Source organism: Leucoraja erinacea, chromosome 7, assembly GCF_028641065.1.
Source record: "Leucoraja erinacea ecotype New England chromosome 7, Leri_hhj_1, whole genome shotgun sequence".
Taxonomy (NCBI): domain Eukaryota; kingdom Metazoa; phylum Chordata; class Chondrichthyes; order Rajiformes; family Rajidae; genus Leucoraja; species Leucoraja erinaceus.
In genome coordinates this window covers 43,649,866-43,668,545 of record NC_073383.1, presented here as the reverse complement: position 1 = coordinate 43,668,545, position 18,680 = coordinate 43,649,866, and the positions used below count along the sequence as shown (strand labels likewise).

General features: G+C 46.8%; 1 protein-coding gene across 3 annotated transcripts in view; it reads right to left on the bottom strand.

Moving 5' to 3' along the window:
• Positions 1 to 18,680, bottom strand: part of col18a1a (collagen type XVIII alpha 1 chain a) — a 275,931-nt gene that overhangs the window by 123,321 nt on the left and 133,930 nt on the right. The window lies entirely within an intron of this gene.

The following is an 18,680-nucleotide window of genomic DNA, read 5'->3' as shown; positions in this document are numbered from 1 at the left end:
ATTCCAGGGATGAGTGGGCTCTCCCATCCAGAAACACTAAACTGTTTGGGTCTGTATTCTTTAGTGTTTAGAAGAATGAGCTAATCTTATTGAGACCTGTAAGATCCTGAAGAGACCTAACAGGTAGATATTGTGATGTTTTCACTAGTGCGAGGGTCTTTAACAAGGAACATTTTTTCAAGTTGAGTGGCCGGTCATTTAAATCCAAGGTATGTAGCAAAATCTTCCTACAGAAGGAAGGAATTCTTTGCCCCAGAGAGTTGAGGGCTCGAGAGACCTGTTCAGTGCATGGCACATAGCCCAGATAAAGTGCGATGACACAGCTCCAAGAACATACACAATTTCAAACTGCAAAAATAATTCAAGATTCCACACATCCATCTAGTTCTATCTCTCTTTCTTTCTCTCTCACTGACAGAAACACACACACGTATATTCTATACATCCCTCATTCAGCTATCACACGCCCAGCAGTGGTTTCTCTCCCAACCTGGATGCTGAGGACCCAGGTGCATTGAGGAAAGGCTCAAGTTTATTCAACTACATTGTGCCTGGTAGAGAACTCTGAGATTCTCCTGACTGTCTTCGAACCAGTCGTTAGAGAGCGAAAGGACTATGTGCTATCACCACATTGACTGAATACCAGCCAGTGATAGTCCCAGTGATGAAACCTCCACACAGTGAGCAGCACTGTGATGCTGCAATAGAGCCTCTCCCATGCAAGTCTAGTGACGCAGGTTCAATCCTGACTTCGGGCTCTGTATGTGTGGAGTTTGCACGTTCTCCTTATGAACCTGTGGGTTTCCACAGGTGACTCTAGTTTCCTCCCATAGCCCAAAAACATGCAGTTTGGTAGATTAATTGGTCAATGTAAATTGCTCCCAAGTGATTTGGTGAATTGTAGAATCTAGGGGAAGTAGATAGGAATGTGGGGAGTATAAAATGTGATTAGTGTAAATGAGGGATGTTAGGCTGTAGGGCCTGTTTCCATGCTGTATCCGATGCCCGACAAAAACGGAATTTGCACCTGCTCTGTATTACGCACTCATTATCTTGGGCACTTAAGATAGAAAAAAAATAACATCCTGCATTTATGTTTCACCTTTTCAGTAGCACTGCACCATTTGTGTTTTGTTACTATTTCTCTGCTGTAATTAAGGGGAAAGTGCCAAGTAATTTGTATACAGTAAGATCCCACAAACACAGACCTGCTCCAAGAGTTGGTGATCTTATTCTAGTCACTTGCTGAAGGATAAATGTTCACTGAGAATGCGGGACTCTTTCAAACAGTGGCATGGGATCATTCACAACTGAGAGAGACACATGTGCATAGAGTCAAAGTTAGACAGGCAGAAGAGAGAGAGGGAGAGAGACGGAGAGAGAGAGGGGAAGAGAGAGAGGGAGGGGGGAGAGAGAGAGAGAGAGGGGGAGAGGGGGAGGGGGGGGGGAGAGAGGAGAGAGAGAGAGAGAGAGGGAGAGAGAGAGAGGGGAGAGAGAGAGAGGGAGAGAGGGAGAGGAGAGAGAGAGGGAGGGAGAGGGAGAGAGAGGGGGGAGGGAGGGGGGAGGGGGGGGGGAGGGGGAGGGGGGGAGAGAAAGAAAGCTTTGAACTTCATCGGACTAAACAGCAACTGGTAGAAATGAATACCATTGAATGACAAACCCAACTACCACTTTAACTTTAAAGTCATTACTTAAGCCATATGCATGTTCCAGTACAGAACAAGACATTTATGACACTATAAGCCATGCTCTTTTTCCAGAACTCCTGGTGACATGCAAATCCAACATGGGAGGTGTGGTTCCCCCCCCCCCCCCCCCCCCCCCCCCCCCCCCCCCCCCCCCCCCCCCCCCCCCCCCCACCTTTATCCTTCAGTCTGAAGAAGTGTTCCGACCCAAAATGTCACCTGTTCCTTTCCTCCAGAGATTCTGCCTGAACTGCTGAGTTACTCCAGCATTTTGTGTCTATCTTCAGTGTAAACCAGCATCTGCAGTTCCTCCTACACATGGGAGGTGGGAACTTGAGCAGAAGACAGCTTCGCTTGTTTAAAGCAATCTCCGCAACCATTTTCAAAATGACCAAATGTTTGAACCCTCTTCCCCATCTGGGAGTCTGTTACACACACAGACACACCCTGCTGCCTTTCTCACTGCCACTGCTCCACCATTGACCAGGCTACAACACAGGACGTTATTCATCATTGTGCACAGACATAAACAAGAATGAATCACTCACAATATTTTAAAAATAAGATAATTCAAGTAATCAACATCTAAACAGTCCCTGTTGTTGGAAAATCTGATGCACTCAGATAACATAAATCAATTTGTACTTCATCTGATTTTTGCAACACAGTAACATTATGATTCAGTTATAGGCTTAAGGCTTTTAGTCTCAGTAGCTTTGAAGAAGGGGGTCTGTGTATCCTCACATTAAAGACTATTGAAGAATACGGAGAACTAAACCTCTTAACAATAATCCCTTCACCAGCAACAACTGGGCAACTGTTCTGTAATTCTAGTGTCTCGGCTGCTGATGAAGAGCAACTTCCATGTCATGAGGTCTAATACAAGATGTTGTCTGAGAGCAATGTCATTAACTCTTCATTCCCAAGATGAAATTCCTGACGCCAAATTCAGGCCAATGTTTAGACCGACTTTGCATTGAATGTCTTGTGATCAAAAAAAAATTAAGCTCTCATGAACAGTGCTCAAATTATTGACACTTTTGGACAAACTGTCCATTCGCCAGTATGGAAGAAACCAAAGCACTTTCACTTGATGCCACTTCCCTTCCACCTGGATCCAAGTTGAGTATTACAGTCAATACCAATGTCAAAGAGTTGTAAAGTGTAGAAAGCCCTTCAGCCCACACCAACTACTGCACCCATCAACACTAATCATATTTACCCGCTTTAAATAGGCAGGTCCAAATTCCAATTTTGATAGGAAGGGATGGTGAGGAAAAAAACCTGTGATGAATAAAACTTTGTTCAATGGATAGAACCAGGAGAAATGGAGAGGACAATTAAAAAAAAATGTATATAAAATGGTGAATCGTAGATAGGACAGACAGTCATTCCCAGGGTGGAAATGTCCAACACCATATAACCATATAATAACCATATAACAATTACAGCACGGAAACAGGCCATCTCGGCCCTTCTAGTCCGTGCCGAACATTTATTCTCCCCTAGTCCCATCTACCTGCACTCACCAGAGGGCATAGATTTAAGGTGAGAGGGTGAAAATGTAATGGAGATGTGCGAGGCTATTTTCTTTACACAGTGGATGGTGAGGGCCTGGATCACATTACCAGGGGTGGTGGTGGAGCCAAATACTACGGTGGCATTTAAAAGTCTTTTAGATAGGCACGTAGGCAGGGTATAGAGGGATATGGATCATGTACAGGCAGATGAGATCAGTTTGACGGCATCATGTTCGGCACAAACATTGTGGACTGAAGGGCCTGTTCCTGCATTGCTCTGTTCTGTGTTCTATGTTCGATGTTAAAAAACAACAAATGCTGGAAATGTGAAATAAAAACAGAAACATTCAGCAGGTCAGGCAGCAACTGTGGAGAGAGCAGCAGTTGGCTTTGCAGGGTGAAGACCTTTCATCAGCACCAAGTGACACCCACACCATTGTCAGTGTCATCGGACCATTGTCATGCAACACAGAAGCAAACGGCAGCTCCAGACCACACTATAAAGCAGTGGGCACACGTTCTCTGCCCCCAGCGCACTGGACACAGGGTGTGGGGCACAGGTGAAACATTGTGAGCTGCATGTGTTGTCAAATAGCTGAGATTAATGGGACAGCTAGTCTGAAGCCCACTCCCAGTGCAGCAACTGCAATCTCCTCCGTTCTGTCATCATTGCCACTGTGGATGGACAACAGAAGCAACAAGAGGCCATTCGATCCCCCTAGATGGTGGATGATTCTATTTTTTGCCTTTACTCCGCCCCCCTTGCCTGACAGAAACCCTTCGGTATCAGCTTGGAGCTTCCAAAGTAGCTCAGCATCCTCGCGGCACATTTCCCCAGTCTTGCCCTCGCACTGCTTGTCTTTGCTTTCACACTTTTTTTGTATTGATGTCAACATGAAAACAGGCCCTTCGGCCCATCACCGTTCATGCTGACCATCATTCAATTACATTGGTCTCATTTTATTCTCTCCCACATTCCCATAAAACTCTCAGCAGTTTCCACAATTCACCCAAGGAAGAAAGGTACTTTAACCTGCCAACCATGTAAGGGGTTCAATGGGATAGACCACTTGCCTGGATGAGTGCAGTACCAACCCCATTCAGGACAAAGCAGCCTCCCTAAGTGCCTACAAAAAGCACTGTGGTTGCTCACCGAGGTTGCCCTGCCAACTCGTGTCTTCTTCCATTGAGAAGGACACGGGGAGTAGACACAGGGCAGTACTACCATCCGCAGGTTCACCTCCAGGTCATGCATCGTCCTGCCCTGCTGCTTCATCGTCACTGGGTTTGAGTACTGGGACTCCCTCCTCAACAGCACCATTTGAGAAGGCGGCTCTCCTCTACTTTCTCCAGGGGCAATTAAGGAGAGGCAAGAAATGCTGGCCTTTCTATGTGATGCCCAATCCAGAAAATGAATACCAAAAATAGCTTCCGTCACATCTCAATGTACGCCCCGGATTGATAATGCTCCAGTGTAACTTTATATGAGATCAAATCGATCCATGTTGGTGCTACTCCATACACAAATGTTTGCGACTGCAACAACAGTCATAGAAAGCAGATCCTTCGGCCCACCACGTCTCTGCCATCCTTTTTGCCTATCGACCAGTCCTACTTGCCTGCATTAGGATCATATCTTTCTCTGCCTTGCCCATTTAAGTGCGTGTCTGAACGCCTGTTAAACAAAGAAATTGCATCCGATTCCACCACCTCCTCTGGCAGCAAATTCAGGATATCCACTCTCTAAAAGCTTACCCCTCAGATCCCCTTTAAAATTCCTTCCTCTTATGTTAACACAGTGTCCTCTTATTTGTTGATATTCTTATCATGGGATAAAAGATTTTGACTATCGACACTAAACCTCAAGTGAATATAAGCCCAGGCGGCCCACTCTTTCATCCTATGTTAGTCCCACCATCCTGGGAATTAACCTGGTAATTTATGCTGCACTTCCTCAATAATGTTCTTCCTCAAATTAGGAGACCAAAACCACACACAATACTCCAGGTGTGGTCTCGCCAGGGCCCTGTACAGCTGTAGTAGGGAGTACAGAGAAGGTTCACCAGACTGATTCCTGGGATGTCAGGACTTTCATATGAAGAATGACTGGATAGACTCGGCTTGTACACGCTAGAATTTAGAAGATTGAGGGGGGAACTTATAGAAACTTACAAAATTCTTAAGGGGTTGGACAGGCTAGATGCAGGAAGATTATTTCCTATGTTGGGGAAGTCCAGAACAAGGGGTCACAGTTTATGGATAACAGGGAAGTCTTTTAGGACCGAGATGAGAAAATAATGTTTTACACAGAGAGTGGTGAATCTGTGGAATTCTCTGTCACAGAAGGTAGTTGAGGCCAGTTCATTGGCTAGATTTAAGAGGGAGTTAGATGTGGCCCTTGTAGCTAAAGGGATCAGGGGGTATGGAGAGAAGGCAGGCATGGGATATTGATTTGGATGATCAGCCATGATCATATTGAATGGCGATGCAGGCTCGAAGGGCCGAATGGCCTACTCCTGCACCTATTTTCTATGTTTCTATAATCTCCTATACGCAAACCTCTTGCTATGAAGGCCAACATGCCATTTACTTTCTTCACTGCCTGCTCTACCTGCATGCTTACTTTCAGTGCCTGAAGTTCAAGGACACCCAGGTCTCATTGCACCTCTCCTTTTCCGAATCAGATAATAATCTGCCAACTTGTTCTTGCCACCAAAGTGGATAACCTCACATTTATCCACATTATACAGCATCTGCCATGCATCTGCCCTCTCACCCAACCTATCTAAGTCACCCTGCAGCCTCATTACACCCACCTCGCAGCTCACACTGCCGCCCAGCTTTGTGTCATCTGCAAACTTGGAGATGTTACATTTAAATCGTTAATATATATTGCAAATAACTGGAGTCCAAAACACTGAGCCTTGCGGCATCACACTAGTCACTGCCTGCCATTCTGAAAAGGTCCCATTAATTACTACTCTTAGCTTCCTGTCTGCCAATTAGTTCTCTATCCAAGTCAATACCCTACCCCCAATGCCATGTGCTCTAATTTTGCTCACTAATCTCTTGTGTGGGACCTCGTCAGAGGCTTTTTGAAAGTCCAGATACACCACATCCACTGGCTCTCCGTTATCCACTCTTACTTGTTACATCCTCAAAAAATTCCAGAAGATTAGTCAAGCATGATTTCCCCTTCATAAATCCATGCTGACTTTGACCGATCCTGTCACTGCTTTCCAAATGCGCAGTTATTGCAGCGGCAATTATGGCGACTGTTAATTTGTGGGTTGTGCAAAATAATTTCACTGTGCTGTGCATCCGTGCCAATAAAGAACCATTGAACCATCTTATATATTTCCATCAGCCCAGAATCACCCCACAGAAAACAAGCCCAGCCTTTCCCCATAATGAAAGTCCTCCAAACCAGGCAACATCCTGGCGAATCTCCTCCGCTATCTCTCCAGTGTGAATATCCTTCCTAGAGTGAAATGCCCAGAACTGCACACAATACTCCAGTCTGGTCAATGTCAATGGCCAAATAATGGGATGGGCCCAGTGCCCCGCTTTGTATGATTACCATCCTCGTATTGCCACTTAATCAGCTTCGCTGGAAGAGCGGATTATTCCCTTTGTCCTGCTAGTGCTCACCCCAAAGCCTCACCCAAAATGATGTCCTCAGTTCATGGTGTTCAGCCATAGAATCTAAGCAGTCCGTCCAGATAATGGGACAAAACAGAATGCGAGACTCTCGAGAGAGCTCTTCTTGGCATTCCAGAATCACTAGCAGCAGAGTACAGACAATTTTTCCCATCTGTTACAAATACAGTACTTCCCAAAACTAAAGCCAGTTCCGGCTCACAGCCCTTAAGGGGATCCCTCCCACTTTGACAGCATTGTGACCAGCATTGGCTCCTCCAAGAATTCCACTCCCAACATTTTGCAACGCATGCCTCATAAGAAGTGAAGACTCCCTTCTTGCAATAAGCACTGTACTTTCCGAGCTTTTGGGCACAGAATACTCCTGAAATAGAGCCATAAAGCCAAACAGCATAGAAACAGGCCCTTCAGCGCAATGGGGACATTAACGGTGCATTTACACTCGTTCTACATTAAATTCCTTTTCTTATTCTTCCCAAACTCTCCCCTGTGATTCTAATAGGGGCAATTTACAGCAGTTAATTAAACCGCCAACGCGTGTCTTTGGGACATGGGTGTACGCCGGAGCATCCAGAAGAAACCCACACGGTCACAGGGAGAACATGCAAACTGCATACATATAGCACCCGAGGTCAGGATTGAACCTGGGTTTCTAGCACTGTGAGGTAGCAGCTGTACCAACTACGCTATTGTGCCACTGTGCCTCAAATGTCTACATGGTTGTAATGTCGTTGATGAGTCGTGCAGCAAAGTCCTCAATCTGTTTGGTAATCTGTTTTAGTTTGAGGGATAAAGATGGCGTAAATATTGGCCAGAGCTCTGTGGAAACATTCTACTGCATGTCTCTAAAATAATGTGCTTGTGATTGAAGCAATACACTTGTGGTCACACCTATGTACTGCAGCAGAGAGTTAGCCCAGGCCAACTGTCCACAAACCTGGAGGTCTTCTTCACTCCTTCCACTTACTTCCTCAAAAGGCCAAGTCCCACAAATTGAGCCATACTTGGGAAAGCAAAAAAAAAGAAATATTTACAGAAATTCTCATTCAGACCAAAAACTACAGATGTGGAAATGAAAATATAACCAGAAAATGTGGAAATACTCAGAAGGTTAGGCAGCATCTGTGGAGAGAGACAGCCACTCTGGAGAGGGGAACAAACTTGGAAGAGCCCAAATCTCTGACACTTCTCTTCCCACAGATGCTAAGATCTTCCTCAGGTTTATTCTTTGCTCGGAATTTCAGTACCGGCTCCCTCTTATGTCTCCAAACTCCCCAGCACCACTAGCCCACCATCCAAGGGCCAGGGGAGCAGTTACTAAGCCTTCAAAATATACAAACCCAGGCACTAACTAATGGTTTTATAAGCAATCAATCAATCCCCTGGTGCTGTGGCACCAGCAAGCAAAACCAATTCAAATCTGGGTGTTCAAATTCCAGTTACCATCAACACTGGCAATCAAATTGCAATCATTGTTTAAGAGGGAACTGCAGATGCTGGAGAATCAAAGGTTACACAGAAAAGCTGGAGAAACTCAGCGGGTGCAGCAGCATCTATGGAGCGAAGGAAATAGGCAACGTTTCGGGCCGAAACCCTTCTTCAGACTGATCGGGGGTGGGGGTAGGTGGGGACAAGAAAGGGAAAAGGAGGAGTAGCCAGAAGGCTGGAGGGTGGGAGGAGACAGCAGGGGAGCTGAGGAAGGGGAGGAGACAGCAAGGACTAACAAAATTGGGAGAATTCGATGTTCATGCCCCGGGGGTGCAAACTCCCCAAACGGAATATGAGGTGCTGTTCCTCCAATTTCCGGTGCTGCTCGCTGTGGCCATGGAGGAGACCCAGGACAGAGAGGTCGGAGGCGGAGTGGGAGGGGGAGTTGAAGTGCTGAGCCACCGGGAGGTCAGCTTGGTTATTGCGGACCGAGCGGAGGTGTTCGGCGAAACGATCGCCCAACCTCCGCTTGGTCTCACCGATATAGATCTGCTGACATCTAGAGCAGCGGACGCAATAGATGAGGTTGGAAGAGATGCAGGTAAACCTCTGTCACACCTGGAACGATTGCTTGGGTCCTTGAACGGAGTCGAGGGGGGAGGTAAAGGGACAAGTGTTGCATCTCTTGCGGTTGCAAGGGAAAGTGCCCGGGGAGGGCGTGGACCGAGAGGGAAGGGAAGAATTGACAAGGGAGTTATGGAGGGAGCGGTCTTTGCGGAAGGCAGATATGGGGGGAGATGGGAAGATGTGGCGAGTAGTGGGGTCACGTTGGAGGTGGCGAAACTGACGGAGGATTATTTTTTGTATGTGACGGCTGGTGGGGTGAAAGGTGAGGACTAGGGGGACTCGGCCCTTGTTGTGAGTGCGGGGATGGGGAGAGAGAGCAGTGTTGCGGGGTATGGAGGAGACCCTGGTGCGAGCCTCATTTATGGTGGAGGAGGGGAACCCCCGTTCCCTGAATAGTGAGGACATTTCAGATGTCCTGGTGTGGAACGCCTCATCCGTGGAGCAGATGCGGCGTAGACGGAGGAATTGGGAGTAGGGGATGGAGTCCTTACAGGAAGCAGGGTGGGAAGAAGTGTAGTCCAGATAGCCATGGGAGTCAGTGGGTTTATTGCAATCATTATTTTGTTGCAAATTGCAATCATTATTTTGTTGCATGTACATCCATTCCTTTTAGAAACATAGAAACATAGAAATTAGGTGCAGGAGTAGGCCATTCGGCCCTTCGAGCCTGCACAGCCATTCAATATGATCATGGCTGATCATCCAACTCAGTATCCCGTACCTGCCTTCTCTCCATACCCTCTGATCCCCTTAGCCGCAAGGGCCACATCTAACTCCCTCTTAAATATAGCCAATGAACTGGCCTCGACTACCCTCTGTGGCAGAGAGTTCCAGAGATTCACCACTCTCTGTGTGAAAAAAGTTCTTCTCATCTCAGTTTTAAAGGATTTCCCCCTTATCCTTAAGCTGTGACCCCTTGTCCTGGACTTCCCCAACATCGGGAGCAATCTTCCTGCATCTAGCCTGTCCAACCCTTTAAGAATTTTGTAAGTTTCTATAAGATCCCCTCTCAGTCTCCTAAATTCTAGAGAGTATAAACCAAGTCTATCCAGTCTTTCTTCATAAGACAGTCCTGACATCCCAGGAATCAGTCTGGTGAACCTTCTCTGCACTCCCTCTATGGCAAGAATGTCCTTCCTCAGATTTGGAGACCAAAAACTGTACGCAATACTCCAGGTGTGGTCTCACCAAGACCCTGTACAACTGCAGTAGAACCTCCCTGCTCCTATACTCAAATCCTTTTTTACATTTTACAAGTCAAAATCAAAATAGATTGCATAGATAATTTTGATTCCAAAAGAAAATTAACTTTACCCAGTAGAGATTTGGTCCTGGTGCATAACATAGATAGACAGAAATAGAGAGAAAGAAAAAGAGAGGTTGGGTATGAGTGTGTGCAACTCAGAGAGAGAGAAAGTGAGAGGGAGGCGGGGGCTGGGAGTTGGTGAAAAATAATAAAAGAGGAGAGAAAGGTACAGCTTGAAGGGAGAGGATGAAAGAATGTGTGGAGAAAGTAACAGAGATAGTGAGATGAGGGAGCGGTGTAAGAGGGGAGCAGGAGAGCTGGATATATTTAGAGTGAGAGACAGAGAGTCAAGAGAGGAGGCGGGATGGGTTCAGTCAATTATAAAGATTGAGAATTTGCAAACAAGCCATCAGGGAAAGGACAGATTTCCCCTGAAACCCACAGATCAGCACAACTGACATATTGAAGAGGTGTGAGCTGCCTGCAGTCATCTTCCTGCGATCTATTTGAGTAACTTTACATGGGAAAAGAAATCTGGTTCTGCGGATCGTTGGTTAGTGACAGATGTCTGATTTCAAGGGCCCTCACTTGGCCAAATCAAACAGCCGGCAGAGTGTAGTTCAAGACTTGTTAACCTTGGGAAAATACATCATGTGTAAAGAGCAATTCTGAAGCAAAGAAATCTATAATCCTCTAACAGCCCCATCAGTACATTTTTTCTCCTCCTGCATTTAATTGCTGGCAAAGAAAGTTGAAAAGAAAATAGAACAGTGTCACTGTAAAGCTATGCGGCCCATTTTAAGACTAGATTCATTGTACCAGTTAACTCCAACCTTGCTGTCTGCATTTTGTCCTGCAACGCTTTCGGCCTGGAGAGCTTGAGGCCAGTAGTTTAGTTCAGTTTTTAGTTTGGAGCTACAGGCCCTTCAGCCCATCGAGTCCGCGCTGACCAGTGATCCCCGTACACTAGCATTATCCTAAACACTAGGGACAATTTACGATTTTTACCAAAGCCAATTAACCTACAAACCTGTACGTCTTTGGAAAGTGGGAGGAAACCGGAGCTCCCGGAGAAAACCCACGTGGACATGGGGAGAATGTACGAACTCCATACAGAGAGCACCCATAGTCAGAATCGAACCCAGGTCTCTGGCACCCTAAGGCAGCAACTCTACCGCTGCGCCACCATGCCGCCCACAGTTGTCCACAGTGCTTAGATTTTAGGATGATACAAAGGTGCCGCGTGTAGAGCAGCTATCACACAGCTCCATTGTCCTGAGTTCAATCCTGACCTCGGGTGCTGTTTGTGTGGAGATGCACATTGGAGGCGATGTGGAGATGACTGTGAGGGTTTGCCCTGGGTACTCCAGTTTTCTCGCACAACCCAAAGGGTGAGGGTTGGTAGGTTAAGCCAGGAGATTCTGGAGAGGGCTGATGAGAAAGTAGGAAAATTTTAAATTGGGATTAACCTAGGATTAGTGTAAATGGATGGATGATGGGCAGCTGGACTCGGTGGGCCGAAGAGTCTGTTTCCATGCTCTATATCTCTATGACTCTAGGACTAATGGTACAGCTGTGAGTACTCATTGCATTAAGGGGAAGGAGAGAGCTGTCTGCACTTGCATATTAGCTAATGGAGTAGGAGGGAGAAAACTGGAAAACAGAGGTAGGAGTGGGGCAAGTGTTACCTCTCTTTTCCAGTTATCTCACTCCGACACCATCAGTCTGAAGAAGGGGCCTGACCCAAAATGTCGTCTGTCCAATTACCACACATAAGGCCTAACCCGCAAAGTTCCTTCAGCACTTTTGTTTTTTTTCCCTTCTGTGACCTTTCTAGACCCTCAGCCCACAAAGATGTCTGCATTTCTTGTGTATTTTCCATTTTCTATGTGTCTCCAACCACTAGTTATGGGACTCCAGTATCCTTCTCTCTTCATGAAAGATGTTTCCTGAAAACCACGTCTGTGCCCTTGAAACTCACAAGCTATATTTGTAGACCGACATACACTACAAACCAACTGACTCACATGGCTATCTGGACTACACGTCCTCCCACCCTGCCCCCTGTAAAGACTCCATCCCCTACTCCCAATTCCTCCGCCTACGCCGCATCTGCTCCCAGGATGAGACGTTCCACACCAGGGCATCGGAAATGTCCTCGTTCTTCAGGGAACGGGGATTCCCCTCCGCCACCATAGATGAGGCTCGCACCAGGGTCTCATCCATACCCCGCAACACTGCTCTCTCTCCCCATCCCCGCACTCGCAACAAGGGCAGAGTCCCCTAGTCCTCACCTTTCACCCCACCAGCCGGCAAATACAACAATTAATCCTCCGCCATTTCCGCCACCTCCAATGTGACCCCACCACTCGCCACATCTTCCCATCTCCCCCTATGTCTGCCTTCCGCAAAGACCGCTCCCTCCGCAACTCCCTTGTCAATTCTTCCCTTCCCTCCCGTACCACCTCCTCCCCGGGCACTTTCCGTTGCAACCGCAAGAAATGTAACACCTGTCCCTTCACCTCCCCCCTCGACTCCATTCAAGGGCCCAAGCAGTCGTTCCAGGTGCGACAAAGGTTCACCTGTATCTCCTCCAACCTCATCTACTGTATCCGCTGCTCTAGATGTCAGCTGATTTACATCGGGGAGACTAAGCGGAGGTTGGGCGATCGTTTCGCCAAACACCTCCGCTCAGTCCGCAATAACCTACCTGAACTCCCGGTGGCTCAGCACTTCAACTCCCCCTCCCATTCCCAATCCGACCTCTCACTCCTGGGTCTCCTCCATTGCCAGAGTAAGCAACACCGGATATTGGAGGAACAGCACCTCATATTCCGCCTGGGTTGCTTGCATCCGGATGGCATGAACGTTGAATTCTCCCAGTTTTGCTAGCCCTTGCTGTCTCCTCCCCTTCCTTAACCCTCGAGCTGTCTCCTCCCATCCCCCCTCTCTCGGGCTCCTCCTCCTCCCTTTTTCCTTCCTTCTCCCCCCCACCCCCCATCAGTCTGAAGAAGGGTTTCGGCCCGAAACGTCGCCTATTTCCTTTGCTCCATAGATGCTCCTGCACCCGCTGAGTTTCTCCAGCATTTTTGTGTACCTTCGATCTTCCAGCATCTGCAGTTCCTTCTTGAACACAAGCTATATTTAGTTTTAGTTTTAGTGATACAACATGGAAACAGGCCCTTTGGCCCACCGAGTCCACGCTACACAGCAAGCACCCATACGCTAGTTCTATTCTACACACTAGAAACAATTGTACAAAGCCAATTAACCTACAAACCTACTCGTTTTTGGAATATGGGAGGAAACTGAAGCACCCGGTGAAAAACCACACAAACACAGGGAGAACGTGCTGTACAGACTCTGTGCGGACGTATAGAAACATAGAAACATAGAAATTAGGTGCAGGAGTAGGCCATTCGGCCCTTCGAGCCTGCACCGCCATTCAATATGATCATGGCTGATCATCCAACTCAGTATCCCGTACCTGCCTTCTCTCCATACCCCCTGATCCCTTAGCCACAAGGGCCACATCTAACTCCCTCTTAAATATAGCCAATGAACTGTGTGGCCTCAAATACCTTCTGTGGCAGAGAGTTCCACAGATTCACCACTCTCTGTGTGAAAAAAGTTCTCCTCATCTCGGTTCTAAAGGATTTCCCCCTTATCCTTAAGCTGTGACCCCTTGTCCTGGACTTCCCCAACATCGGGAACAATCTTCCTGCATCTAGCCTGTCCAACCCCCCAAGAATTTTGTAAGTTTCTATAAGATCCCCTCTCAATCTCCTAAATTCTAGAGAGTATAAACCAAGTCTAGAGAGTATAAACCAAGTCTAGAGAGTATAAACCAAGTCTAGAGAGTATAAACCAAGTCTGTATAGTCTAGAGAGTATAAACCAAGGTTCAATGGGGGCCACAGAGCTACCACCCTGTTGCCTCCTAATAAATTGAAATCCATGTAGTTGAAATATTTTTGATGTTTGTGGAATAGAATAAAAGAGCATATATGTGCAATGAATAGGGTGATTTCACCAAATGTCAAATGAGCGCAGATCCCCCCCTCACGTGACCGAAAACTTCAACTGGAGGACACACGTCACCTCGGCACATGCCAGTGAATGGGGAAACACGCACCCTCCCACGTGCCAAAAAAACATGGTATGGTCAGGAGTCTATGGTGCTTTAAGACAGCAACTCTATCGTGTGCCATTGTGCCGTCCAATGCGTGCGGTAGAATTTTGCCTAAGTGGGGTTAATGAGCTGTGCATTTTGATCACAATCCTTCATCTCAGCCTTCTCAGTCATCCCCTCCACTGCCAAATAATTGCACATTTGCATTACATGAATTAACACCAAATGGACAATTGGACTGTTACAACAATAGGTCAGTGCCAAATGTTTAATTGTATTTATTCATGTCATATCTGCAGCCCACTCATATTCCATAACTATGTGAATGACAAACTGCTCCCTGGAACCCAGAAATTATTTATAACTCTATACTGATGTTTAATGACTCTTTAGTGCTCTACTCTGTTCAGCTGTGTCTCAATTAATAGCACGTTTCCGAGACGGAAGGTCATAGAGTCATAGTGCACAGAAACAGTTCCTACAACAACTGGGACCACACTGGCTATCAAACATTCACGTACACTAAATCCGACACTGATCTCATTTCATTGTCCCCACTCTCCCATTAATTCCCCCCAAATTCTACCACCCACCTATACACCGGGGACAATTTACCAAGACCATTTAATCTACCAACTCACATGACGTTGGGTTGTGGGGGGAAACCAGAGCACCCATAGGAAGCCTGGAAACAGGAAAAAACGTGCAGCCAGATGTTCACCAAAAGTCAGATCAAATCTGGATCAATGGAGCTGTGAAGTATAATCTTTAGGAAGAGATACAAAAATAAGATATCTCCTTTCCTCATGCGCACCCATGAAGTACCCCAAGACCTGGTATGGAACAACGTCAGGTGTGTTATCCACACCCTAGCAACAGTTATTCATCACTAGACCAGCTTTTTTTTAGTTTAGTTAAGTTTAGAGATGCAGTGTGGAAACTGGCCCTTCGGCCCACCGAGTCTGCGACGACCAGCGATCCCTATACACTGGCACTATGGTACAATAGGGACAATTTACAATCTTTACCAGCCTATTAGCCTACAAACCTGCATGTCTTCGGAATGTGGGAGGAAACCAGAGCACCCGGAGAAAACCCTCGTGGTCACGGAGAGAACGTACAAACTCTGTACAGATCGCACCCGTAGTCAGGATCAAACTCTACTACAGCACCACCATGCTGCCCTAGCTTTGATTTTACCATACTTCTGTTTGTAGCAATTGGCTGCTTTGTATCCTGCAATAGCAACTACATTTCAACAAGAATTTCACTGACTATAAGAGTTTTTGAAATATCCTGGACCGATGAAAGGCTATTTTTAAAAATATCTTTCTTTCTTTCACTGGTGACTACATTCAGTTTTTATACAATGCCAAAGGAGGTTGACAATTGCATTTGCAATTGCATCTCATTCAATGGCATTGATGGGCATCCATGCCCAACAATCATATACTGGCCCTTGGGAAGCACTAATCATAGTTTAAATTTATCTCCTCTATTTACAGACCCTTTTCCCCATCTCTATTAAAAGAGAGAGAGAGCGGGAGAGGGAGAGGGAGAAAGGGAGAGAGAGAGAGAGAGAGAGAGAGAGAGAGCGCCCGGGATGGAGCAGCCAGCCTACCGCCCAGTAGCTACCCGCCAACCACCACCCCCACCGGTTGCCCCTGTGCCGAAGGACAACGTGGCTGGCTGGCGGGTGGGCCGGCAGAAGGCGTTGTGGTGGCGGCCGTTTCGCTGTCCGGTCCCAGCGGCCGCTCGCAGCCCCCAGCGGCGTTGTCCTTCTACAGCCACTTCCAACTTTACAGCCACTTCCCATCAGCTGCCAGCAATGAGGGATAGACTTGGCTATTCCTCAGTACAGTAACATCGTTCTTGATGTTGCTGTATACTGTGGGATAGCCAAGTCTATCTTTCTTGGCTAACAACCTAACCTTCGGCCTCCAAGGCGCAGGTAAATTTTCGTGCCTTATTTTTTGGGTAAAAAAATAACGTCTTTATTGCCGGGAAATACGGTAGCTAAAGGCAGCGGTTTATAAGATATTTTTCATGGATGAGTTTAGTTTAGTTTAGTTTAGAGATACAGCATGCAAACAGGCCCTTTGGTCCACCAATTCTGTGCCGACCAGCGATCTCCGTACATTAGCACTGTCCTGGGGTGGGAGATTGCAACCTTCACGTGGTCCACCCTGTTTCGACGAATGCAATCAACCTGGCGTGCACAAACTGACGATCAAACAGAACAAGTTGTCTTACAACTTTAGGCTGTGCACGCCATACGCAAGAAGAAGAAGCACTATCCTTCACACCAGGGATGATTTACAATCTTTACCAAAGTCAATTAATCTACAAACCTGTGCATCTTTAGAGAGTGGAGAAAACCGGAGCACCTGTGGGAAACCCACGCAGTCACTCTGTACAGAAAGTACCCATAGTCAGGATTGAACCTGGGTCTCTGGCGCTATAAGGCAGAGATTCTACCACAGTGCCACTATGTCGCCAGAGTTATTACATGAAGTTGGTTCAGAGCTGACGCAGATTCAAATGTCACTGTCGAGAGGAACTTGCTCACCCAACCTTTTTCAGGATGGTGGGGAAGAGTCTTGGTGAAGTTAGCAATTAAATGTTATAATTCCACAGCAACTTTCCGGGCTCTGCCCTACCTTTCCAGCACAAACTCTGGTCATTGTCAAGTGTAGAGATTCTGGGAGAGGATCAGGAATGCTGGGGAGAGATGGACCAATGGTGTCGGGATAGCTGAGACCACTGTCGGGAATGTGGGAAAATTATAAAAGATGAAACAAGAACCAGGACACTGAAGGAACAGTGAGTCAGGCAGCATCCGTGGAGGCAGAAAATGCTAGTCGAGATCCTGCATCAATGAAGAGGAAGATGGTCTGTACATCACACATACATCACACAAACCAACCTCCCTTCCATTGACTCCATTTACACCTCACGCTAGGCCACCAGGATAAGTCGCACCCTGGCCACATCCTCTTCTGCCCTCTCCCATCAGGCAAGATGTATAGGATTGTGAAAACACACACCTTCAGATTCAGGGAGAGTTTCCTCCTGTTATCAGGCAGCTGAGCCATCCTACCAACAATCAGAGAGCCGTCCTGAGCTATGAGATCTACCTCATTGGAGACCCTCGGACTAGCTTTGATCAGACTCTACTGTTTTTTTCCTGCACTAAACGTTATTCCGTTTATCATGTATGTGTACACTGTGGATTGTAATCATGTATTGTTTTCCACTGACTGGTTAGCATGCAGCAAAAGCTTTTCACTGTACCTTGGTACATGTGACAATAAACTAAACTCAAACTCTGGGGAAGTGGATAGAGGCTAGTAGATGGTAGGTGGAACCTCCTCACAACCACCTCCGCATGGATTAATCTGCCCATCATTTCCTCCCCACCTGGCTCCATCTATGACTTAAGAGCCTCCATCACATCCCTGCCTCATTCTGTATTACACCAGCCATCTTTCCTCTCCTCTCTCGGCCCTGATGCAGGGTCGATACCCAAAATATCAACTTAAACCTTTTACCTCCAGAGATGCTGCTTGACCTATTGAGCTCCTCTAGCATTCTGTTTTTTTGTTACAGATTCTAGCTTGCGCAATCTCTTGTGAACTGGTCAAGACTTGTTGGTCATGGCCAGGTATGAAGCGTTCATCTAATGCCAAGCTCACCAGTTGAAGCCCCCCTTCTGTTCTCGAAGAGCACACAGCCCGTTCTCAGCTAAATGACAGGATGTTTCATGATAAGAAGCCACGCTGTGTATTGTAGCTGCCTCCATCCATTTCCAGTTCATTTGCACAGAGTTCCCTGCAAAGGCTCTGGCCATAGTTTGCTCCAGCCCAAGACGTGCTCTTCACACCCATGCCTTAAGGTAGCCACTCTCATGACTCAATCCCAATTGCTATCCTCCTGGATAAGTTCAAACTCTTTGATACAGCAACTGGTTTGAAGAGTAAAAACTACGACCTCCGGTTTCATTGGGAAACATTTGGAGGGAAATGCGACAGGCAGTGAGACAAGGGACGGGAGGCAAAAGGAAGGTAACAGATCATGGTGTGACTAATGGGGTAAAATCGGAAAAAATACAGTAATGTAGTTCTTAGATTCCCTACCGGCTGACTGCATTGCTTCATATGTCCTTGCACCACAGTGGAAGGTTTCATCATGCCTGTGCCAGTTCAGAGCAATCCCATCGCCAACTATGAATTCCCTGTAAACTACTCACACATTTTCACACAGAGGGTGGTGAATCTGTGGAATTCTCTGCCACAGAAGGTAGTTGAGACCAGTTCATTGGCTATATTTAAGAGGGAGTTAGATGTGGCCCTTGTGGCTAATGGGATCAGGGGGTATGGAGAG